Source organism: Plecotus auritus (assembly GCF_963455305.1).
Source record: "Plecotus auritus genome assembly, chromosome: 5".
Classification (NCBI taxonomy): Eukaryota; Metazoa; Chordata; class Mammalia; order Chiroptera; family Vespertilionidae; genus Plecotus; species Plecotus auritus.
This window is the reverse complement of record NC_137776.1, coordinates 124,394,541-124,419,805: the sequence shown is the minus strand read 5'-3', so window position 1 is coordinate 124,419,805 and position 25,265 is coordinate 124,394,541. Positions and strand designations below refer to the sequence as shown.

The 25,265-nt window shown below is 41.9% G+C and overlaps 1 protein-coding gene and 1 pseudogene across 6 annotated transcripts in view; both read left to right on the top strand.

Moving 5' to 3' along the window:
* Positions 1-25,265, top strand: part of SH3GL2 (SH3 domain containing GRB2 like 2, endophilin A1) — a 210,008-nt gene that overhangs the window by 139,960 nt on the left and 44,783 nt on the right. The window lies entirely within an intron of this gene.
* LOC308249542 (rho GTPase-activating protein 20-like) lies at positions 1,366-4,711 on the top strand (annotated as a pseudogene). The gene is made up of 3 exons: positions 1,366-1,518; positions 2,032-2,205; positions 2,256-4,711. The product of its transcript is annotated as a rho GTPase-activating protein 20-like (transcript).

The following is a 25,265-nucleotide window of genomic DNA, read 5'->3' as shown; positions in this document are numbered from 1 at the left end:
GGACTGCTGGCTCCCAACTGCTCGCCTGCCTGCCTTCCTGATTGCCCCTAACCATTTCTGCCTGCCAGCCTGATCACCTCCTAACCACTCACCTGCCAGCCTGATTGATGCCTAACTGCTCCCCTGCCAGCCTGTTTGCCCCAAACTGCCCTCCCCTGCAGGCCTGGTCACCCCTAACTGCCCTCCCCTGCAATCCTGGTCACTCCTAACTGCCCTCCCCTGCAGGCCTGGTTCCCCCTCCCAATTGTTCTCCCCTGCAGGCATGGGTCCCCCCCAACTGCCCTTCCCTGCAGGCCCGGTCACCCCCAACTTCCCTCCTCTGCCAGCCTGGTCACCCCTAACTGCCCTCCCCTGCAGGCTTGATCACCCCCAACTGCCCTCCCTTGCAGGCCTGGTCCCTCCCAACTGCCCTCTCCTGCTGACCATCTTGTGGCGGCCATCTTGTGTCCACATGGGGGCAGTCATCTTTGACCACATGGGGGCAGCCATCTTCTGTGTTGGAGTGATGGTCAATTTGCATATTATTCTTTTACCAGATAGGATTAGATAGGATAGAGACCTGGTGCACGGGTAGGGGCCGGCTGGTTTGCCCTGAAGGGTGTCCTGAATCAGGGTGGGGGTTCCCTTGGGGCATGGAGCAGCCTGGGTGAGGGGCCTGTGGTGGTTTGAGGCCGGCCATGCCCCTCTGGCAACCCAAGTGGAGGCCCTGGTCTGGGATTTATTTATCTTCCATAATTGAAATTCTGTAGCCTTAAGCAGAGGCCAAGGCAGGCCAGGGCTGGCAGAAAGCTTGGCTTCCTCCATTGTCGGGGAAACCCAAGCATCCTTCTCTCTCCGTGGCTACAGCCATCTTGGTTGGGTTAATTTGCATACTCACTCCTGATTGGCTGGTGGGCACGGCTTGTTGTGTGATGGATGTACGGTCAATTTGCATATTACTCTTTTATTAGATGATTTAAGAATTAATTTAGCTATGATAATCCCCATCTTAATCCTGTTAATGACTCCCCATCATTGCCAAGAGACAGTGTAAGATTTTATGGTAAGCCCCTTTGGAAAATATTTTGGAAATTTCTTTAAAAGTTAAATATACATTTACCAGACACAGCGATTCCACTTCTAGATTTCTACCCAAATGAAATGAAAACAGATTGGGAGGCGCTTGGTTTAGAGCCGAGTCATGCCTTCCTGCTTTACTGAGTTTTGCTCTGGCGGGATGTGGGGGAGGGAAGTGGGGGAGCTGAGGGGGTAAGGAGGTTGGGCTAGGAGTCCGGGGGATGGGGAGGGGGACGGTGATGGGGGAAGAGGAGAGGATGGTAGGGATGGTCCTCTGCCTCTTACTGATGAGCCAGCCGCCCACATGAAATGAATGCCTGGGACACCGCTGATTTACGGAAACTGCTGCAGCTGAGAGATCAGGCACATCTGCCAGCAAAGCAGGAGACTCTAAGGGGGCAGCCTGGGAGATCCTCCTCCCTGACAGGTGTGTCTACACCAGAGAGGCCAGGCACAAAGAAGGTGAGGACACTGAGCAGGCAGAGATGCCGCTATCTCTCCCCACCTGACTGCCCTGCCTACCCCCGCCCCCTGCCCCACTTAATGCCCAGCACCAGACCTGCTTGCTAGTGCCCTCCCTACCGGACACTCCCACTGGGGCACGTGACCCATCACGAGGGGAATTTAACGCCAGAGGCTTGAGGGTCCCATGTTCTAATTCTAGAACTTCCCATCTTATCAGAAAAAAACACCACCTGCTAGGTCACCCCCCCAGCACCCTTGGTCTTCTCCCACATCTTCCCGAACTCTGTACTCTTGGAACTCTCTGTGTGTGAGTCTTAACACGTCTGAGTGACCCAGAAGCCTCCGCCCTCCTCTCCATCCACCACCCGGTAGGCAGGCAGCCCAGTCCCCAGCGGGGGCGAGGCCAAGGTGGGACATTGCCTTTCCCACCCCGGCAGGTGCTGGACCCCTGGGTCTGTAGAAGTCATCAGGGCTGTGGTGCCCCGCAGGGCTCAGCAACCAGCCATGAAGAGAATGAAAGCACTAGTGGGAAGGAGGAGGCGGGCTCCATCTCTTACTCTTGATAACGCCCTGCAAAAAATAGCCAGCTACCAAGGAGAGGCCTCCTGCTGGTGTGGACACACGTGCGTTTCTGTCATCCTTCCTGTGCCCTGATAGCGCCCTGCTACTTGATGGCCTGGTACAGTGGTTGGCAAACTGCAGCTTGCGAGCCACATGTGGCTCGCGGGCCGCAGTTTGCCGACCACTGGCCTGGTAGAACTCAAGAGAGGCCCACAGAGGCGGGGGCGGCACCTCTTCCTGTTCAATGACCGGTTAGTTGTGGCCAAAATCAAATATAACAACAACTTCAAGAGGAACACTAAAATAAAATTGAGTGACATGTGGGCAGCAAGCTGTGTGGATGAAGTGGGAGAAGGCAGTACCGATGCCATGAGATCGTTGGTCCTGGGCTGACCCACGGTGAACTTCGTGGCCACTTTCCGTTCCCCAGAGCAGAAGGGAAAATGGCTCTCCCTTCTCCAGAGATGCCTCAGTCTAGAGAAGGAGGACTGTCCAAAGAGCATTCCCCTCAAAATCTTCACCAAGGACATTGGGGACTGTGCCTGTTCTAAAACTATAACAATAAGGAATTCAGACACAGTGAATGAGGTTATCAACATGACACTGCCCTTGCTAAGGATCATTGGCTCTGAGAGAGATGACCAGTTATGGGTGGATTCTGGCAAAGAAGAGGCACCATGTCCACTTATTGGGCATGAATGTCCCTATGGAATTAAAATGGGTCATCTTCGAGACTCCGCACCTCTGACACAGGGATCAGAGACCTCCACCAGCCCTTCCATCCTCCGGGAGCTCTTCCTCATGGAACAGCTGCCCCGGGAGAGGCAGTGCCAGTTCACCCTGCAGCTCAGCCACCAGCAGCTGAGCAAGTCAGGTCAGAAGACATTTAAAAGGAGATGGTGTAGCATAAAGCAGGGTTCTAGCACTCACCTGGGTAACTTGCCCATGTCACCAACCTCTCCTACGCCAGGACAGCTCTTTGGAGTGTCTCTGCCAAGTATCTGTGAGAATGACAATCTGCCCAAACCTGTCTCAGATATGCTTTTCATTCTTGATCAAAAAGGACCCCGCATGAAAGGCATCTTCAGTCTGTCAGCCAATGTGGAATCTTGCAGAGAGCTGAAGGAGAAACTGAATTCTGTAGTGAGTCTGTTTTTGTGATAGCATCAGTTTTAAAGGATTTTCTATGAAATATTCCTGGTAGTATTTTCTCATCAGATCTCTGTCATCACTGGGTCTGTGTCATGGATCAAGGAAATGATGATGAGAAAAGAAATACAATTCAAAGGTTGTTGACCAGCTTTCGAGAGCCAATGTTGTCCTCCTATGGTACCTTTTTTGGGGTCTTACGCAACATTGAGCAACACTCCTCATCCAATCAGATGACGACATATAACGTAGCAGTGGGCATTGCTACAAGCATTCTTCGGCCTCTTACCTCCTCCAGCCCAGAACTAGAAAATGAATTTATAAATAAGGTTACTCTGCTTATTCAATTTCTGATTGAAAATTGCTGTTGAATATTTGGAGAAGAAACCACTTCCCTCTTTGGAGAGGTTTCCGAGAGATGTGATACTAAGCAGAATGCCTCCCACATCTCTTGCTTACAAATGACTGACTTCTGTAATGACAGCTTGGAAGGTGAGCGGATGCGGATGCTGAGGCCCCGTGTGGTGACTTGGTGAAGAACCTCGGTCAGGGGAGCAGAAGCATGGACTCTGCCTTGACCCCTAGTGATGATGACCTTGACCAGCCTGCGGTGGCTGGTCTTTTAACCCTGAGCGACTTTGACTTAGACCGTTCTAAACACGAAGACATTCAAAAGGAATGGGCTCTTGAATCCAAGCCCATCACCGTTATGGTACTGTACAGAGAGCCCACACTGCAGGACCCCGCTGGGCCCCTGTCTGGCATGACCACACCCAGCTTGTCCTCAGCTGCAGCAGATGCTCCAGAAAGCCCGAGTCAACATCAGCACTGCTCGGAGCCCAGCACCAGCTATCTAGATTCAAAGCTTTCCTCTCTCAGGCAGGAAAGGCTATGCAAGTCCAGCTGTGATGCGATTCTCTCACAAAAAGATGAGGACCATCTGAAGCAGAATCAACCCCTACCGGAAGAGGGTAAAACGTATCTTAAACAGAGTTTAGTTACAGGCACCGATATCAAGAAAAGTGCCACTAATACAAATGCTAAGAAGGAAAGCTTGTTTGGTAATGAAGGAAATCATGTGAAGCTTCTCCTTGAATCCAAGCCAGCGGCCATTTCTATGGCATCTTGCAGTCACACGCCCTCACATGATCATCCCAGGAGCCAGCCCTTCAATTCAGATACATCAGGAGACGCCCTTCCACACACAACGGATGCTCTCAAGAGTTCAAAGAGGCAGCAGCGCTGCTCAGAGCTCAACGTTGATGACCAGCCCTGCAAACCGAGCTATCTCAGGAGAATCTTTTCAAATAAACAAAAGAAAACTAACTACGGAGCTGGTCACTTATGTGGAGAGGAGGATCATCTCAAACGGCCCAAGTCTTTGCAAATGGAAGGGCAAACGCTTATTAAGCAGAGTTCAGTCATGGGGGACGAGGTGGGCAAGAGGAGTGCCTCAGAGCAACACACTAAGAAGACTTGACCCTCAAGATTAAGCATTTGCTTGTCCTCCCAGGCACTTCCCCATCCGGCTGATCAGTGAGCTCCCAAGACTGTGCTTTTGCTCAGATTGCTGCCCATTCCATATTGACACCCACCTAAACTTCCTCTCCAATGATGACACTTTTCAGGCTCAAAGCAAGCAGGCAGAACTTTCTTCTGACTTTTGCAGTTCCAGTCTCATTTCTCGAATGCCTGGGACCTCCTCCGGGCAGACCAGCAGCTGCCCAGCTTATACAAAAAATGACACTGTAGAAGGTCATTCACAAATGCATTCTGTGGCTCTTCACCCAGCGCATGATGGAGAAATGGTTTGTCCACTTTGAAAAACTGACCCCTCAAAAGGAAAGCAAGGGCATCCAGATTGAAGGAAAAGAAAGTTTCTCTGAAAGAACCCCGGAGCCACCTCCCCCACCTTCTGGTGTTCCAGAAGCCAGCTCCCTGCGAGAGAAACAGAAAGACATGCCCCTAGAGGAAGCCAGCCTCACGCTTTGTATGAAGTTCCACCAGGAAGGAAAGCATCGCGGGCAGTGCCCTCCTGGTACTCCGCCTTGTGCGAGATCCTCACCCCGCTCTTTGATTGTGGATGGTCTGTCTAGCCCAGACTCAGGACCTACAGTAGTTAGTGATGTTGGGAACAAAATTCAACCAAAGACATTTAACCACACGAAGCTGATGTCTGGAAGAACTGAAAGTGGGCTAATAATGACATCAAGATAATAATTTTGACTTCTTTTTTTTGTATAAAATACCTGGAATAGAGAGCATAAAGATAATTAATCATTGCTAATACTTAGGAAAACAAAATGATTCTCTTTATTGAGACCATTTGCATCACCTAAGTGTTTGGGAGGCTTTTCCTTGTTAGAGCATGGGATTGGTCTTGTGCGATTGTAGGGATACTAGCAGAGAGAGAAGGCGTCTTGACTGTCAGGCCTGCCTTCTTTGAAATCACTGGATTTGGATGTCCTCACCTCCAGAAGTTTTTGCAATTATTTGTTCCCAGTGATTCAAGGTTTACAGATAGTTTATGCCCCATAAGTTTATTTCATATTTCATAAGACATTTCTCCTCTCTCCTTAAAGTTCACACTGGTACATCTTCTGGATTATCGCCTTGCCAATCGATATGAAGGAATAGAGTCAGAGATGGATATACATGTTCCTTCATTTTAACTTATAAGAAGTTGCTTAGAATCCATTGGGTCTCTCTAGTCCACCATTAGATGGACCTTCCTCCCACAAACTAACTTATTCCAAATTGTTTTTCTGAGCCACCAGGAAACTTTTGTGTCAAATGCTCTTTCCCTGTTGTCCTAAATGTGGCACTTCTCAGTTATAGGGGAAAAAAGTAATGTTTTCTGTAAAATATAAGAAGTTTTTTAGTATTAGCTATTGGTGTTACCTAACCTCTAGGGTACATGGCCCTCTTTGCCCTAGGCATTATAGCATTAGCGTTTAGAACTCTGGGTCCAAAAAACTCCTTCATGGCCTGGCTATCTCAGTCACAGATGTGAAGTAGATGTCAACTTGTAACTGACCACTCCTATAGTTAGACTCCTGAGTGTCCATATGCAACTTTTGTGGCTTATAAAGGCCACAGGGATTTCCCTTACCCTTGGGGCACTACTGTTGTCTAAACCCCAAGTTGTGAATGAAGCTCTCAACTTGCAGTGCCTTTCTGGAAGAAATTTCTTCTCTAGTTAACAAAATAATAGTTCTAGTCTCTCCCCCCGCCCCCATATTGATGAGCAGAAAATTACTCACCAAATTTGAAGCATAGAAGAAAATAGATATTGAGGTTCTTAAATAACCATGTCAATGCTCTGTTTTCCCTTAGATACTCCTATAATACTTAATGTGAATAGTTGTTAGTATTGCTCTTAAGTATTACATTGTATAATGATGTGAAGAATATGTCATTTTATTATACTGTTAACCTATATTATACCAATGCTTTATCTAAAATGTTTTAAATTGTATAATATAGCTTGACAGATTTTACTACCATAAGTTATGCAGTGTGTATTTTTGTACTTGCAAAATAAATAAATAAAACATATGTACACACAGACTTATATACAAATATTTATTCAAAATTCCCCCGAAACTGGAGGCAACCAAATGTCCATGGTGAATGAATAAATAAAATGTGGTATAACATGCAAAGGAATACTACTCAGCTATAAAAAGGAACTGATATATGTAACAAATGGATGAAACTCATGTTTTATGCTGAGTGAAAGAACCCAAATATTTAAAACTACCTGATGTATGATTCTACTTATATGCCATATCTAGAGAAGGTAAAACCATAGAGATGGAAGGCAGGTCAGTGGTTGCCTATGGGTGGGAGTCAGCATTGACTAAGAATGGGCTCAGGAAACTTCTTAGGGTGATGGAAGCATTTAAAACTTAGTCTAGTAATAATTACACAATTATGTGAATAAATTAAAACTAAAATAAAACAAAACCCTTAAAAAAACTGAGGTCTTTAGCATGGCATGAAAGGCTCATTGCCATTTGATCACTCCTTTCTCCTGCATCCTCTGTCCTCATCCTCCCTACCTTATGTTCTGATCTATAACAGCACTGAAATAGGTGTACTTTCCAGCATATACTGTTTTTTGTTGCATTTGTTTTATGTCATGTAGTAGCTTCTACCTGAGAAAAAAATTTCCCCATGTCTATCCTTCTGGCTTACTTATAATGTACTGATTTGAGAATCAGCCAGGCCCCAAGAAGCTTTCCCCAACCTTGCCTTCTTATCCAAATTGGTGAACTTGTCCATCCTAGGATCTGATGGGTTGTTTACATATTTTAGGTACTTACCCCATTATATTAAGTTCTTAATGTAGTCAGTAGTTAGGTTTTTGTTTTTTACTTTAAGCAAAATGATGTTTAACAAATCAATTTTGCCATAGGTTATTTGATATAAACAAGAGTTAAGTTCCTACAGCATCTCATCAACATAACAATGAAATTACATTGAACAAAATAATGTTATTTGAGGACTTGCTGTATATTAAAATGATTTATTTATCTATATATCCCACCAGACTCTTAAGTTCCCAGAGAGCATGTGCCATGTCTTATTTGCATATCAAAGTCCTGGTACATAGTAGGCATTCAAGTTGAGTTCTGTTGTATTTATTCTACTTGGTGAATTTAATCTAAAGATGATTTGTCTTTTTTTTTTAGAATGAGATTTGCATGAATATAATCCTAATGTGGGGGGGGGGGGGGAGTACCACAGCATTTTTTTTTAAGAGCTTTGCATGCTATTTTCTCCCTTTCCTAATTTATTATCTACCTTTTATACACTATAAATAGCACTCCATCAGGTAGAAATGGTATTTGGTAGGGTTTTCCAGGGAAACAGAACCAGCAGGATCTGAAGACAGAATTTCTTCCTCAAGGTAATCTCAGTTTTGTTCTCAGTTGAATTCAGTTGATTGGATGAGGCCCACCCCCATTATCAAAGGTAATCTCCTTTACTTACAGCCAACTGATTGTGATGTTGACTACACTTGCAGAATAGCTTCACAATGCTACCTCGATTAGTGTTTGATTGAACAACTGGATATTCTAGCCTTGCCAAATTGATACGTCAAATTAACAATCACCAAAATAGATACCAGAATTTTAATTGCAAGTGATTTTAGCACTCTCCTGGTTATCTCAGCACACCCAGCCCCTGCCCCATTTTATGGATTAAGAAGCAAAGGCCCAAGGAAGTTTGTGGTTTCAGTTCACAAACCAGAAAAGGACTTGCCAGCAGTTTATCTTAACAAATAATTGCCTGGGGCTACTCCCTCTTTGCCTCATCAACTGAGTCATCAAAGCATTAGGTTCTAGGTCGTTCATCAACCAGGACTGAAATCTCAAATGAATTACTGGTACCACTTTTTCTTTTTGTCAGTTCTGTTTTTTTCTCAAGGGAATTTATGACTGAGCTTTAAATAGAATTTAAAAAATACTGCACGACATAGTTCTAGCCCTAAGTTATAGGGTCTATTTTTAGGAGACACTGTCTTTTTATATTTTGTTCATTTTCAGTGGCTTATCGCAGTAGAATATGAAAATGTATAAAATTCTTTCTATTTCCAGGGATGGGAAGCTTTATTAAAATATCACTCCCTTCTGTTCATAAATTACCACTTATATGATGAGGAACTAAAGTATTTGGGGGAGTCAACAAAAGAGAAATGCTATTTTTTTTATTCTGCACATTTTTTATATTTAAAAATCTTTTTCTAGAGACAAAGATAACTTGTAAATGAGACTATAGGTGAGAATATAAACTATCTTTCCAGGGAAGGACCGAAATCTGCAAGATAACTCCCTAATGAATCCTACCAGTTCCCTTTGTTACCAGTGGAGTGGGGTCTTCATCCCCACCTTTTGCACTTGGGGTACGTTTGGAATAAGTATTTCTGGAGGCCCCCACAGGAGGATGCAATATTATAGAAAGCTTTATTTCTGTGGAATTAAATCCATGAGTTTCCAAAGTCCCCACTCCCTCAGTCACACCATAAAGGAAGTGTGGCTGTGGTTTCAATAGGGCTAGAATCAGAGTTAGTGTCCAGAATCTCTGTTCCATGTTAGGGCGTAGTCCAGTCCAGCATCAGGGTAGTTTAGTTTGAGTGAAAGGGAGGGAGAGCGACACAAAGAGAAACATTGATGTGAGCGAGACACATCAATTGGTTGCCTTCCACACGCACCCTGACCAGGGCTGGGGGTCCAGCCTGCAACCAAGTATGTGCCCTTGACCAGAATTGAACCTGGAATCCTTTAGTTCAAGCATGTCAAACTCGCTGTCGACAGACTGGGAGTGAAGGCCAACACTGTATCCACTGAGCCAAAGCAGCTAGGGCAAAATGATGTCACCTTTGAGGAGGTGATGTAAGTAGCTGCATAGTGTTTGGGAAATTCTCACTTTGGGGACATGGAGTTTAGCAAGTTTTGCTTTTAACCCCAATGAACCATACCAGAAACAATTAGAACATCATGTCAATAAATTTCTGCTTTTTCTATATAGTTGACTAGAAGCAACATAGTCTGGAAGCTGGGAAAAGGGTCAAGTGCTTAGTTCATCCAAACCGATTTTTAGCTCCAGGTATTCAAAGAAAAGCAGTCTTAATCCTATTGAGTTCTTGTTTTTACATTGTAGAAGAGGAATCTTTCTCCTTTTTTTCTATGTAAAAATTCTACTTGATAGTAAGAGATCAGAATTAACTTGATTTAGATAGGGAAAAAATGCATTTTTCTAAGAAAATCTGAAGTTTCTGGATGGGAAAAATAAATAATATATATTTTTGAAATTCACTTTCAAAACAACATGACATTTAAGCATTCCAGTTTAATGACAGCTGAGAAAAACTAGTGTGAAACTTATATCTCATGAAGTGAATTCACCCTGCCTTTCACACATGGGAATACCACCATCTGGAAAAACAAGATATACTTGTATTTAGCCAAATACCAAGAAAATACTGCTGTAATTTTGATTCTCCTGTTTTGTTTTGTTTTCTGAATATTTGATATGTCATCAAGTATTTTCCTTATAAATTTTATATTTTAGTACCTTACTGATGAGTAATGATTAAAGTACCTTCATGAAGAGTCAGAGTGTGGGCTTCTTTTATTTATTATCATAGGTGGTACCTGTTTACAAATAGTGAGGAAACAGTACGATGTCCCACAGGGTTAATTATTATAACTTCTTTCTAAAGAGCTTGTGCATTAAATAATGTTTGTTAATTCAGTTAAATTACACTTAGATTTTTTTTTTGCCAAATGTAAGAAACCAACTTAAAATTACACCTTTCATGTAAGACCACTTAAGACATAATATATCCCTTATTTTAATAATGATTTTTTATAGTTTAAAAAGTGCTCTTAAATGCATATTCTAATTTAATTCTCAAAAATCCGGTGTTAGATGCTGTTGGTTTTCATTTTTTGGGTGAAGAAATTGAGGCACTAACAGGTTATGCATTTTCCCTTTCACACAACTATTGGTGCCATTGTCAGGGCTAGAATTTCAGGTCTCTTTACTTTTAATCCACTTTTAAAAAAAATAAAACTTACCTCGGTTTTTCTCATTGACTTGTCAGTGAGATTTCATTACGTAATCAGGCTGGCAGGGGAGAACAGTTAGGGGGATCAGGCCAGCAGGGGAGGGCACTTGGGGGCGATCAGGCAGGCAGGCAGAGGCAGTTAGAGGTGATCAGCCAGGCAAGCAGAGAGGTTAGGGGTGATCAGGCAGGCAGGCAGAGGGGTTAGGGGCAATCAGGCAGGCAGGCAGAGGCAGTTAGGGGTGATCAGGCAGGCAGGCAGGTGAGTGGTTAGGAGCCAGTGGTCCCAGATTGGGAGAGGGATGTCCAGAAGTTGGACATCCCCCAAGGGGTCCCTGATTGGAGAGGGTGCAGGCTGGGCTGAGGGAAACCCTCCCCCCCAAGCACGAATTTTGTGCAGCAGGCCACTAGTATATGTATATAACTTTGGGGATTGTTCCAGGGAGCATATTGGCAGGATAATATATGAGTTCTACTTTCTGCTTTTAACAGACCAGCTGTGCTTTACTTATGGAATGTTACAGTAATTCTATTTTAATATGAATAAACAATACAGTATTTGATAAAATTATTTTTGATTATTTTTAAAAAGCACTTTGGAAAACTGTTATATTTACTTTCTATCATATGTGGGTACATATGCACACACAAACATGTTTGCCCACATGTGTGTGCTTACATACACACATATGTGTATTTATATATAAACTAAAATACATATATATTTAGAACCATGATTAATGTGAAGAATGTGTATCATTACTCTTAATTGTAATTGTGCTAAAAGTAATTTGGTGAATGAATGTGGAATGGTTATAGTTGAGAGAGAATTTTCTTTAACTTTAGCTACACTTTAAATAAAATATCAGACACCATAGCTTTTTGAATTTTTAATTTTGCCTGTTGCTGATGGAGAAAAAGATAATTACACTTTAGAGGGGAGAGTAAACTCTCAGGAGACACAGAACCTGTGCCAACTCATAGTTAAGGGTCTTCCTTTAATTTATGTGTAATTTTTGGTCTTAGGATAATTCACTGAGATTTTTTTTTTCAACTGAATTGAGTGTCTGCCCTGCAAGCACTATGTTTAGTAATGTCCTCTCAGAAGTTTTCCAACAGAGAAGCCTGCAATATGATTGCCTCCATTAACATATTATAATTCAAATGAACAAGGGTCCTCAGCAAGTTTACTCAGGTGGCAAGTTCCAGGTAGTCCAAAAGATGATGTGTCTCATTATGAGTCCAAAGGAAGTCTGAGCCCTTTCAGGTAATGGAAAAGATGAAATCTGGGTCAGCATTTTAGATAATTGGTAAAATTTGAAAAATAAAAAAAGTGAAGTAGATCCAGGTCCATGGCTGAGGGAATAAGCACATTTGGTGGATGGTGAGGAAACCTGACTGTGGACACAAATAAAGCTGGACAAGGAGGTAAATAACTTTGCAGGTTTTAGGGTCTGAATTTGGTGTTAAGTCTGTTGAATTTTACTGATGATGTGATTTTCAAAGAGACCTTTATGAGAAGCAGTTGAAGAAATGGTAGTTGGCCCTTCAGTATTTAATACATGGAATGCAATTCGGAGAAGAATCAGAGCTGCACCTAGAGCAGTGGTCTGCAAACTGCGACTCGCGAGCCACAGTTTGCCGCTCTGTTGACTAATGAGTTTGCCGACCACTGACCTAGACTCTTGATTCAAATAATTACAGGCTGTTGTTGTTCCTTGTGATTAAGCCCCTATCCCAGTGGTCGGCAAACTCATTAGTCAACAGAGCGGCAAATTGCGGCTCGCGAGCCGCAGTTTGCCGACCACTGGCCTAGAGGATGCAGTGTCTTTTGCCTAGCCCTAGACTGATGGTTGCTGAGGGGGAGGCTGAGTCATTGCGGGAAGCAGTGCAGCATCATTTGAGCTGAGAACAGTGGTCAATTATTTAAGCTGTTGCTTGCTGCTGGCTCCCTCTGACATCTTTCTCATTTAGTATATAGAGAAAAATAGCATGAGACCACACTACTGCGGACTCAGAATTAATACTTTTAATTTACTAGTAAAACATGAGTAGGTTGTATTATTTATATTTTCTTCTTAAGTTGTGCCTTTTCAAAGACCATCCTAAAGTGAGATGATCAGCCTCACTTTATGCCTCCTCTCAGTCACCTTAACATTAATATTTACACAAGTACATTGTGGATCAGTTATAGATCTTTCTGAGTACCTGTTGTGAGGAATACAATGAAGAGTAAGAGAGAGGAAGATGGGATTTGGAGTTTGGTTGGAATACAGAGTACATGGAGTGGAAGAGAAGATGGGATTAGAAGCATAAGCTCTCAGTGTTGTGCTAAGTGGATATTTGAATAGAGGAATTTTTTAGATGATACAGGGGGCATATTACAGTTCACTTGTACTTTTTAAGTTCAAATAACTTGCTGATTTTCATTTAAACAGGGATAAATTTTTCAACACATTAACCAAAGTGTTCTGAATGGCAACAGAAAATATTCAATACTATGAAACTTTGGTTTCAGGAATCACCTCACTGGAAAATAGGGCAAAACTATTGTTACATAAATGGCACTGGGTAGGGAAAGCAAAACTCATTTTGGCCAGATGGTCTCAGGGAGCTTGTACTCCTTACCTTGATGCCTATACACGGAAGTTTTAATAATGTTATTTAAAGAGCAGGAGGAGAAAACATTGGGCATACTCTTAAGGAATGTGACAGTTGTTATTTAGCCCATTGCTTAATTCAATGCCTTGATATATTTAGATCCTTTGTGACTTGTAAAAACAATAGCCCAGAGAACCATGTAGATGTCATGTTGAATACTCTTATTTTCCCAAGAATCTAATTAGATAAGAATTTTTTTTATATCAACCAACCAATCAAGTTAGTACCAGTATCTATTAGCTTCTTTCACTGTTTGCTGAACTGTTTCTCTCAGAGCAGGTCAAATGTCAGCTTTTGTTAAGAAGAGAAAGATATTTATAGTCTTATTCTTCCCTCTCCCCCTCCCCCCCCCCCACAATACTTAAATTAAATAGTTAAAGCCAGTAGAAATGGCTTTAGTGTGAATTGCCAGGAATAGTTCTAAATTATTTAATGGACAAAATAATCCAATTTGGTATCCTGTTTGATACAGTGAGCCAGCAACTGTGCTTCTAACCAGTTGATGAATGAAAAAAAGTGGGGAAATTAAAATCACTCTCAGTTGAGTGATATGGGATTGAAATTGTGATATAAGCCCTGGTGGTTTTGCTGAGGGCCATATTTTATTTCCTAGAGATGGGCAAAATGTGATTAACCCAGTGTTAACAGGATTCTTTAATGTTACTACAGATAGAGACATTTCTCAGCTATGTGTTTTTTTGTGATATTTTTGCAAATTAAAAATCATAGGTCATAGAAGGGGTCTACATCTATAACAGCCGTGGGCAAACTACGGCCCGCGGGCCAGATCCGGCCCGTTCGGCTGTTCTATCCAGCCCACGGAGCCAAAAGAGCGGAGGGTTCTCTTGCTCTCCCCTCTGCTTCTTCACCAGCAGCAGTGTTAACATGGCAACGTCGGGAAACACGGCCGCAGCTCCTTCTTCTGAGTGGGCGGATTTATATCCGCCCATTCAGTAGAAGGAACAACCTCTCAATATTCCAGGGGCTCCTTGTAATGCCTGTGGACGCGTCCCCCGACATCACCCTGGGAATGCGTAGACACGTTATCGTGGTGATGTAGGGAGACACGCCTCTGGAGAGCACAGTATCAGAGCATTAGCTAAAAAGGAGACCAACAACACTGTTCCCACTGAAGTTGATGTTTTAAAGACCAAAAACCTTTCAACCCAGTCTACATCGCCATCTACATCTACGTCCCGGGCATAATTTGGAAGTTGCACTAAAGAAAATGTTTAATTTACTGTTTACACATTTTGTTCTTTTCTATTTGTTTTAGTTTTAAATTATTTTATTATATTTAAGTTTAATTTGAAAGGCTTTCGTACCTTTCCTTTGTTAGGCAATTTTATTTTGCCATTGCCATCTTCAATATAAGGTATGTTATTGTGCTATGATTCCTCCATTTTTTGAAGTTTCAAATTATAATAATTAGTGTTTACATTCTTCTTGTTAAAATGTTTGAAATGAATAAAACTATTGAGATAAAAAAAAGACCGTACCCTTTGATGTAATGATGTTTACTTTGAATTTATATTAGTTCACACAAACACTCCATCCATGCCTTTGTTCCGGCCCTCCGGTCCAGTTTAAGAACCGATTGTCACCCTCGAGTCAAAAAGTTTGCCCACCCCTGATCTATAATGATCCATAGAGGATCATTAAAATGGGTCCTTGGGATGTGGTGAGTTCCCTGACATTGGAGCCAGTCAGGTATATCTGAGAGACTGTTAATTTGGGATTGTGTAGCATATATTTCTTTATTGTGTATGAGTTTGATTAGTTTTCCAGCCCAAATTTAACTAAAAAACCACATACTTCAAGAATAAAACATAAGAGGACTAGCAGTATGAGCTAAAACAGTCACTACTGAGCAAAGTGAAAGGAAGGGAACCAGTATAAAAAATCATAGTAAAAATATATTTGGTAGTAGGGAAAATGTGGTAATTTCTAAGGCCCCTTTGATTTCTGACTTTCTGTAACTAAAACCTAAGTATGCAGGTCAAGTCACTGGAAACCAGACTCTGACTCAGAGGTTTTAAGTTGAATACTATGGCCTCCACAGCCCCAATTCTGGTTTGGTAAACATCTTTAAGAAAGCAAGCAAATAAGCTGATTGCTGGGCCAGGTCACAGTTGGTCCTGGCTTTAGATGTGGTTGTAATAATGCCAGATGAAGCCTGGGTCTATGGGCATACTATTGAAATACTTAATAGTCAGCACCACCCAGGACACAGGTTAAGTGAGAGAGTGATGTCAAGGACCAAGGGTTAACACGGTAGGTAGTGAGTCTACTTCTGGCCATCTGAAGCTAGTGGAACTTTGGGCAGAGAAGGCCAGTACCATGGACAGCTCTTCAAAGTGGTGGTGGTGACTGCAGAGCCCAGGGTTTAGCTTGGGAAAATTGCATTCAGGTCCTGGTTTCACCTCTTCCTAGATAAAGGTCAGTACTATGCATAAACAATTCAATTTATGCAATTCTCAGTTTAATCATCTGAAACATAGTAAAAAACCTGTTTTTCATAGTTCTTGTGTTACACAGATGATAAATTACAAGTATGTCAGCTATACAAATTAAAGATGTTAATATTGTTTCAACCTTTCACTTTTCATCATTGACCTTTATTCACATGTCTTATGATAATAAAAATTGCTAGATTCTTCTCAAGGTATGAAGTAAGAAGTAAATAAATGGCTGAGAGAGACCAGAGTACTATAAGCAGATATACACTTGATTGGTGAGAGAAGGGAACTGGGATATACTGCTATCTCATAGGTTCTGACACATATCCTTATATTTATTATGCCATTTAATTTTCATAACAATTCTGTGTACTTAGCAAAAACTAGAGGAACCAGTCCATACTATGGCCTTCCATCACAGCATATTCTTTTTTTTTTTAATTTCTTTATTGATTAAGGTATCGCATATTTGTCCTCATCCCCCCATTCCCATCCCAAACCCCTCCCCATGCATGCCCCCACCCCCCTGTTGTCCGTGACCACTGGTTAGGCTTATATGCATGCATACAAGTCCTTTGGTTGATCTCTCCCCCTTACCCCCACCCTCACCTACCTTCCCTCTGAGGTTTGACAGTCTGATCGATGCTTTCCTGTCTCCGGGTCTGTTTTTGTTCATCAGTTTATGTTCATTATTTCCCCTAGATGAGTGAGATCATGTGATACTAGAAATACACTTATAAGAACCGAAAATGAGACAAGCAATAATGGTTATGCTGAGAGGCAAATGAATCAGTCTGTAGTGAGTTCCTTTCTGGGCCAACAGTTCTTTTGAGTCCCAATTTCAATGTCAAACAGTTCCTTATGTGGACATGTCAGCAATGATATTTCAGTTCTGGATGGTGGACAAATGGTGGTAATGCAGGTCTGACTGTCTCTGGTTTGGTCCTAGGCAACCTGCCGCGATGCACAGCTGCTGACTGCTAGTATGGCAAGGCGTCGTCAGCGTCTTCCATCTCTGGACTGTTACTCTTATGTCTTCATGGCTGGAGCAGTCCTGTCAAGTCCTCTCTGTTGCAGGAATCCACATGGTCTTGGAGGTGTTTTCTGAAAATATACAAACATATTCTTGACCAAAAGTTAATAAAGGAATCTTTTCTATAAATTTGACTTGGGATCCTTTTTCATTTTTTGCACAAACGATTTTCCTTTGGCTTGTTTTGACACCATGTCTGTTTTTCATGGGTGTCTTGCTGTTAGCATTACAAATGAAAGTTAATTTTCTAAAGTAAAAATTTTCTAGATGTAATTTACTTACAGGATACTTTTCCTTACATGATATTCTTCTACTGTCCCCCCCCCTTTTTTGATTTAAATATTAGGAGGCTTTTGGAAATTTTATAATGTAGTCTTGATAGCTTTTAAATTTTAGTTTTTTGCGCTAAAATATGACTGCTTTAGGTTCATTGCATGTTATGCAATTTTATGAGATTAACTACCAATAAAAATTTTAGTTAACACTTTAGGAACAGCTTTTTGTCCAGTACCATTAATTTTTCTAGAATATTCGCTTATTTCACTTAGCCAGTTTAAATTAGTCTGAGAACTTGACTACTATTTTACTGTCAAATTTAATACTCTAACAACAATCTTATTTTACCCTATAAATATTAGTGGAAAGGATTATTTGCCTTCTTGAGTAGGCCCTGAGCATTCCTGGTGCTAGGTTGGATTTAGATAGCAAAAACCCACTTCCCCACACCATGGGTACAAGACAACTCAAACAAGTCTTGTTGCAGTGAGAGGGCAGCTGCTGTCGGCCAAGTCTCTGTCTGTTACCTGGGTCCCAATTTGAGCAGGGCATGGGAAGAGAAGCAGCCATGGGGGCAGGAGACCTCCCTCAGAATGGGTGAGGGTTCAGGCCCCTGCAAAGTTGAGGGGGTGAGGGTCTGTGCCCCACCTCTGTTGACCCCCAAGTTCTCTCCCGATGGCCCCTCTGCAACTGTGCCTGTCTTAGGTTGTTCCTTCCCTGAGGAATCTTACCCGTCTCTGGCTAACCTGTCATCCTCCGGGGCCAAGCAGGGTGATGTGATGTTCAGTTCTGTCTCCTTGGTAGCCTATGCCCCCGTGGCCTCCACGCCCAGCACCTGCCTTGGGTTCCCCTCTCCTGCTGGCGGGGCCCTGGCACTAATCACATATCTTGGGGAACCCAGGTTTCTTCTCCAGGGAGGGCCCAGCTCACCCCACTGGGCGAGAGACAGATCCATGGTACCAGCCACCACGAGGCTTCAACCTCAGCATGAACAGAAAGCACAGGCAACAGCTGTGGGCAATTGGTTTGTGAGAAGAGGGTCCCTCTTGGCCAAAAGGGCAAGAGGGACCAATATAGAATGCTCAGGTGCCTTCCCAGGGGGCCCTCTACACAGTGGAAGGGATTAAATCCTTTCATGTCCTTTTTAAATTGCTGCCAGACATTAAAAGAATTAGTTTGTAAGTTTGTTTGGGATAATTGTACATTATGCTGTTGTAATTCTAAAATATCAAGAGATGTGTTACCTTTGTCTCCAAGCACCAAAAAGATGATTTTTTTATTGATTCCCAAGGGTGCAAGGTACTATTATAGGTAATGGGGGTAATACAAATCTGGGAAAAATTATAATGACATTGTAGACTAATATCATGTAAGGATATTCTTTGCTCTAGGCCATGGCAATTCCATTTCAAACTGGTTGTCAATTTCTTTTTGTATAGACAAGGTCTTAGTTACATTTTCTGCACCTCTCCCAGGAGCAAGTAGTGATAGCCCCTTCCTTTGGTGTCCACGCAAGCCAGAAACCTCTCTTTAATTTTACACACAAAGGAGCAGTGGTTTGATTTTGTGTCATACAAAAGGGAAGTTGGGTGGCAACCCCTGTGTAATTATACTTCCTTGCCCCACCCATGGTCCTCCTGGATGACCAAGGTGTTTGGTATTATTGGTGACTACATTAGGCGGGGGATCAGCCCACGTAAGGGCTCTTACCCATGAAGAGTCAGGAACATAAGTCCAAAATACTTCCCCATTTGCCCCAGGTAATATTACCGTACAGCTGATGACTGCTAGCATGGCAAGAAAGATGCTCTCAGGTGTTCTTGGGGTTCTGGTTACCTCACAATTTCTTTTCAATTTTTTTTATTTTATTTTTTTATTTCTATTATTATTTTTTTTACCTATGTGTCCTTATTCCCCCATTACCCCCCACCTCCCACTCATGCCCCCCCCCCCCCGTTTTCTGCATCCATTGATTAGGCTCATATGCATGCACACAAGTCCCTTGGTTGATCTCTCCCCCTTACTCCCACCGACCCCCTCCTTCCCTGAGGTTTGAGGTTCTGATCGACGATTCTCAGTCTCTGGATCTGTTCTTGTTCATCAGTCTATGCCGTTCATTATATTCCACAAATGAGTGAGATCATGTGATATTTATCTTTCTCTGCCTGGCTTATTTCACTTAGCATAATGCTTTCCATCTCCATCCATGTTGTTGCAAATGGTAGGAACTCCTTCTTTTTTACCGCAGCGTAATATTCCATTGTGTAGATGTACCACAGTTTTTAATCCACTCATCTGCTGATGGGCATTTAGGCTGTTTCCAAATCTTAGCTATGGTGAATTGTGCTGATATGAACATAGGGGTGCATATATCCTTTCTGATTCGTGTTTCTAGTTTCTTGGGATATATTCCTAGAAGTGGGATCACTGGGTCAAATGGGAGTTCCATTTTTAGTTTTTTGAGGAAACTCCATACTGTTCTCCTCAGTGGCTGCACCAGTCTGCATTCCCACCAGCAGTGCAAAAGAGTTCCTTTTTCTCGGCATCCTCGTCAACACTTGTCATTTATTGATTTGTTGATGATAGCCATTCTGACGGGTGTAAGATTGTACCGCATTGTTGTTTTGATTTGCATCTCTCTGATGATTAGTGACTTTGAGCAGGTTTTCATATGTCTTTTGGCCTTCCTTCTGTCTTCTTTTGAAAAGTGTCTGTTTAGATCAGTTGCCCATTTTATGATTGGGTTGTTTATCTTCTTTTTGTTAAGTTGTATGAGTTCTCTGTAAATGTTGGAGATTAAACCCTTATTGTTGATATCATTGGCAAATATGTTCTCCCATACAGTGGGCTTTCTTGTTGTTTTATTGATGGTTTCCTTTGCTATGCAAAAGCTTTTTATTTTGATGTAATCCCATTTGTTTATTTTCTCTTTATTTTCCATTGCCCTAGGAGCAGTATCAGTTAAGAAGTTCCTTTGGCATATGTCTGAGATTTTTCTGCCTGTGGATTCCTCTAGTATTTTTATGGTTTCCCGTCTCATGTTTAAGTCCTTTATCCATTTTGAGTTTATTTTTGTGTATGGTGAAAGTTGGTGATCTAGTTTCATTTTTTTGCATGTATCTGTCCAATTTTCCCAACACCCTTTGTTGAAGAGACTGTGTTGACTCCATTTTATGTTCATGCCTCCTTTGTCAAATATTAATTGGGCATAGTGGTTTGGGTCAATTTCTGGGTTCTCTATTCTATTCCATTGATCTATATGTCTGTTCTTGTGCCAGTACCAGGCTGTTTTAAGAACAGTGGCTTTGTACTACAGCTTGATATCTGGTATTGAGATCCCCCCTACTTTGTTCTTCTTTCTCAGGATTGCTGCAGCTATTCGGGGTCTTTTTTTATTCCAGATGAATTTTTTGAAGGTTCGTTCTAGGTCTGTGAAATAGCCTTTGGTATTTTAACGGGAAGTGCATTGAATTTATGTATTGCTTTGGGTAGTATGGACATTTTGATGATGTTGATTCTACCAATTTATGAACATGGTATGTTCTTCCATCTGTTTATGTCTTCCTCTATCTCTTTTTTCAGTGTCGTGTAGTTTTCCACATATAGGTCTTTTACCTCCTTAGTTAAGTTTATTCCTAGGTATCTTTATTTTTTTGGTGTGATGATAAATGGGATTGCTTTTTTAGTCTCTCTTTCTGTAAGTTCGTTATTGGTGTATAGAAATGCCATAGATTTCTTGGCGATAATTTTGTATCCTGCTACATTGCCGAATTCATTTATTAAGTCTAATAATTTTTTGATGGAGTCTTTAGGGTTTTCTATGTACAGTATCATGTCATCTGCAAATAAGGACAATTTTACTTCTTCTTTTCCAGTTTGGATGCCTTTTTTTTCTTCTTCTTGTCTGATCGCAATGGCTAGTACTTCCAGCACTATGTTGAACAGGAATGGTGAGAGTGGGCATCCCTGTCTTGTTCCTGTTCTTAGGGGAAATGGTTTTAGTTTTTTCCCATTGAGTATGATGTTGGCTGTAGGTTTGTCATATATGGCTTTTATTATGTTGAGGTATGATCCTTCTATTCCCACTTTGCTGAGAGTTTTTATCAAGAAAGGGTATTGGATTTTGTCAAATGCTTTTTCTGCATCAATTGATATGACTATATGATTTTTATCTCTCAATTTGTTTATGTGATGTATTACGTTTATTGATTTGCGAATATTGTATCACGTTTATTGATTTGCAAATATGATTTTTATCTCTCAATTTGTTTATGTGATGTATCACGTTTATTGATTTGCAAAATATTGATTTGTGCATCCCTGGGATAACTCCTACTTGGTCATGGTGTATGATCTTTCTGATGTACTGCTGGATTCGATTTGCTAGAATTTTGTTGAGGATTTTGGCATCTACGTTCATGAGGGATATTGGCCTGTAATTCTCTTTCATTGTGTTATCTTTATCTGGTTTTGGTATTAGGGTGATGCTGGCTTCATAGAAGGAGCTTGGAAGTGCTCCTTCCTCTTGAATTTTCTGGAATAGTCTAAGGAGGATAGGTTTTAGTTCTTCCTTGAATGTTTGGTAAAACTCCCCTGTGAAGCTGTCTGGCCCTGGACTTTTGTTTTCTGGAAGCTTTTTGATGACTGCTTCAATTTCTTCCATAGTTATTAGCCTATTGAGATTTTTAGAATCTTCCTGAGTGAGTTTTGGAAGGTTGTATTTTTCTAGGAATGTGTCCATTTCCTCCAGGTTGTCTAGTTTGTTAGAATTGTTCATAGTATTTTTTACCAGCCCTTTGTATTTCTGTGGGGTCTGTTGTTATTTCACCTCTTTCATTTCTGATTTTGTTTATTTGGTCCTCTCTCTTTGCTTCTTGGTGAGACTGGCTAGAGGTTCATCAATCTTGTTTATCCTTTTGAAGAATCAGCTCTTGGTTTCATTGATCTTTTGTATTTTTTTTTTTTGGTCTCTATGTCATTCATTTTCTGATCTTTGTTATTTCCTTCCTTCTGCTCACTGTGGGCTTTTCTTGTTGCTCTCTTTCTAATTCTTTGAGTTGTTGAGTTAGATGATTTATTACCATTTTTTCTTGTTTTTTGAGCTAGGCCTGTAGAGCTATAAACTTCCCTCTCAGGACTGCTTTCATTGTGTCCCATAGGATTTGCAGTGTTGTGTTTTTATTGTCATTAGTCTCCATGTTTTTAGTTTCTTCTTTGATCTCTTTGATAACCCAATCATAGTTTAGTAGCATGCTATTCAGCTTCCAAGTGTTTGAATTTTTTGGAATGTTTTTATTGTAGTTTATTTCTAATATTATACCATTGTGGTCTGAGAAAATGCTTGATATGATTTCAATCTTTTTGAATTTGGGGAGACTTTGCTTGTGACCCAATATGTGGTCTATTTTTGAAAATGTCCCATGTGCACTTGAGAAGAACGTATATTCCGTGGCTTTGGGGTGAAATGCTCTGAAGATGTCAATTAGGTCCATCTGATCTAGTGTGTCATTTAGAATTGCTGTTTCTTTGCTGATTTTTTGTCTAGAGGATTTACCAGTGATGTCAGTGGTGTATTAAAGTCTCCTACTATGATGGTATTGTTGCCGATCTCTCCCTTGATATCTTCCAGGAGATTTTTTTTTTTTAAATATATTTTTTTATTGATTTTTTACAGAGAGGAAGGAAGAGGGATAGAGAGTTAGAAATATCGATGAGAGAGAAACATTGATCAGCTGCCTCTTGCACACCTCCTACTGGGGATGTGCCCGCAACCAAGTTACGTGCCCTTGACCGGAATCGAACCTGGGACCTTTCAGTCCGCAGGCTGACGCTCTATCCACTGAGCCAAACCAGTTTTGGCCAGGAGATTTTTTATGTATTTGGGTGCTCCTGCATTAGGTGCATATATGTTTACCAGAGTTATATCTTCTTGTTGAATTGCTCCCTTTAGTATTATGTAGTGGCCTTCCTTATCTCTTATTATGGCCTTTACTTTGAGGTCTATTTTATCAGATATAAGTATTGCAACCCCAACTTTTTTCTCATTTCCATTTGCCTGAAAAAATGTTTTTCCATCCCTTTGCTCTCAGTCTGTGTGAATCCTTTGCTCTGGAAGGGTCTCTTGTAGACAGCAAGTATATGGGTCATGTTTTCTTATCCAATCAGCTACCCTATGTCTTTTGATTGGTGCATTTAATTCATTTACGTTTAATATTATTGACAAGTACATGTTTGTTTTCATATTTTTCCTTAGTGTTTGTGTTTCTTCTTGCCTTTCTCTGTCTTCGTTTTACAGCAGTCCCTTTAGCATTTCTTGCATTGCTGGCTTGGTAGTGATAAACTCTCTTAGCCATTTTTTGTCTGTGAAGCTCCTGATTCCACCTTTAATTTTGAATGATAGCCTTGCCAGGTATAGTATTCTTGGATTCAGTCCCTTGCTTTGCATCACTTTGTATATTTCATTCCATTCCTTTCTGGCCTGGTGTGTTTCTGTTGAGAAATCAGTTGATATTCTGATAGGAGACCCCTTGTAAATAACTTTCTGTCTCTCTCTGGCAGCCTTTAAGATTCTTACTTTGTCGTTGGTGTTCGCCAATCTAATTATGATGTGTCTTGGTGTCGGTCTTTTGGGGTTCAACTTGTTTGGGACTCTATGTACTTCTTGGACTTGAATAGTTTTTTTCTTGCCAATATCAGGGAAGTTTTCTGTCATTATTTCTTCAAACAGGTTTTCTATTCCTTGCTTCTCTTCCTCTCCTTCTGGTATCCCTATTAAGTGAATGTTGTTTCGTTTTGTGTTGTCCCAAAGCTCCCTTAGGCTCTCCTCTTGCTTTTTAAGTCTTCTTTCCAGTTGCTGCTGTGTTTGTGTGTTTTTTCCTACCTTGTCTTCTAATTCGCTGATGCGGTCCTCAGCCTCTTCTAGTCTACTGTTTAAGCCTTCTAATGTGTTCTTTATTGCAGCTATGTCGGTCTTCATCTCCTCTTGGTTCTTTTTCATGTTGGTGACATTCTCATTCAGCTCCTTATAATTCTCATTGAGTTGTGTGTATTTGTCATCCAGCCGTTTAAACATCCTTATAACCATTACTCTGAATTCTATCTCTGATAAGCTGCTAGCTTCAAATTCATTTAACTTCCTTTCTGGTGATTCCTCTTTTTCTTTCCTTTGGGGATTGCTTTTTTGTCTTCCCATGTTTTCCTGTAATGTTTTAATTGTAGATCCAATTGCTTTGCTACCCAGGTTCTTTTGGGGATGGTGCTACTGGCATAATCTCTCAGTTCTCCTGGGCTTGTTAATCTAGTGTAGCTCCCTACTTGAACTATTTGGGTTCTCTTGATGTAAGCCTGCGAGCTTGAGAGGCACAACTGTGGTGTGTAGAAGTCAGCTGCCGTGGAGGGGAGTGTCCCAATTTTTGCTGTCTTGCACCCTTAATTGAAATCACGCGTGCCCAGCAGGGACTCACAGTGGCACCCAGGAATCGTCTGTTGGGGTGATGGGGCTCAGGGGGCCTGCTCTCTGGAAAGGCGTGACTGTGGTGCCCAGAGTTCTGCAGTATTGGGGTGAGCAGACCCAGCTTTTGCTGTTGCGCCTGTGGTGGATAGGCGCTTACTCCCAGTGGCGGCTCACAGGAGCACCCGTGGTACGTTTGCCAGCAAGGCACACTGAAGGACTCTGAAGGGCCCTGGCAGTGTAGCCACGCAATTCAGGCGCCTGTGGGCCGGTATCCAGGATGAGTGAATTCAGAACTTCTACTGCTGGCGGGGAGTATGCCCCTGCTTGTTCAAGATCGCACCCAGGGAGAGCTCACAGTGGCTCCTACTAGCGCCCTGTGGGTAGGTGGGCTCAGGGTGCCTGCCTGTTGGAACTTCGCCTCTGTGGAGGTGCACTTGCCGGGGCGCAGAGTTCTGATTCACTCTGAGGGGTCCTGGCACTGCGGTTGAGCCCCTGGGGTGAATGTGGGCAGTTATCCAGGAAGCAGGAATTCAGAATTTCTACTGCGGGGCTGCGCGCCCTTGTCTGTGCAGAATC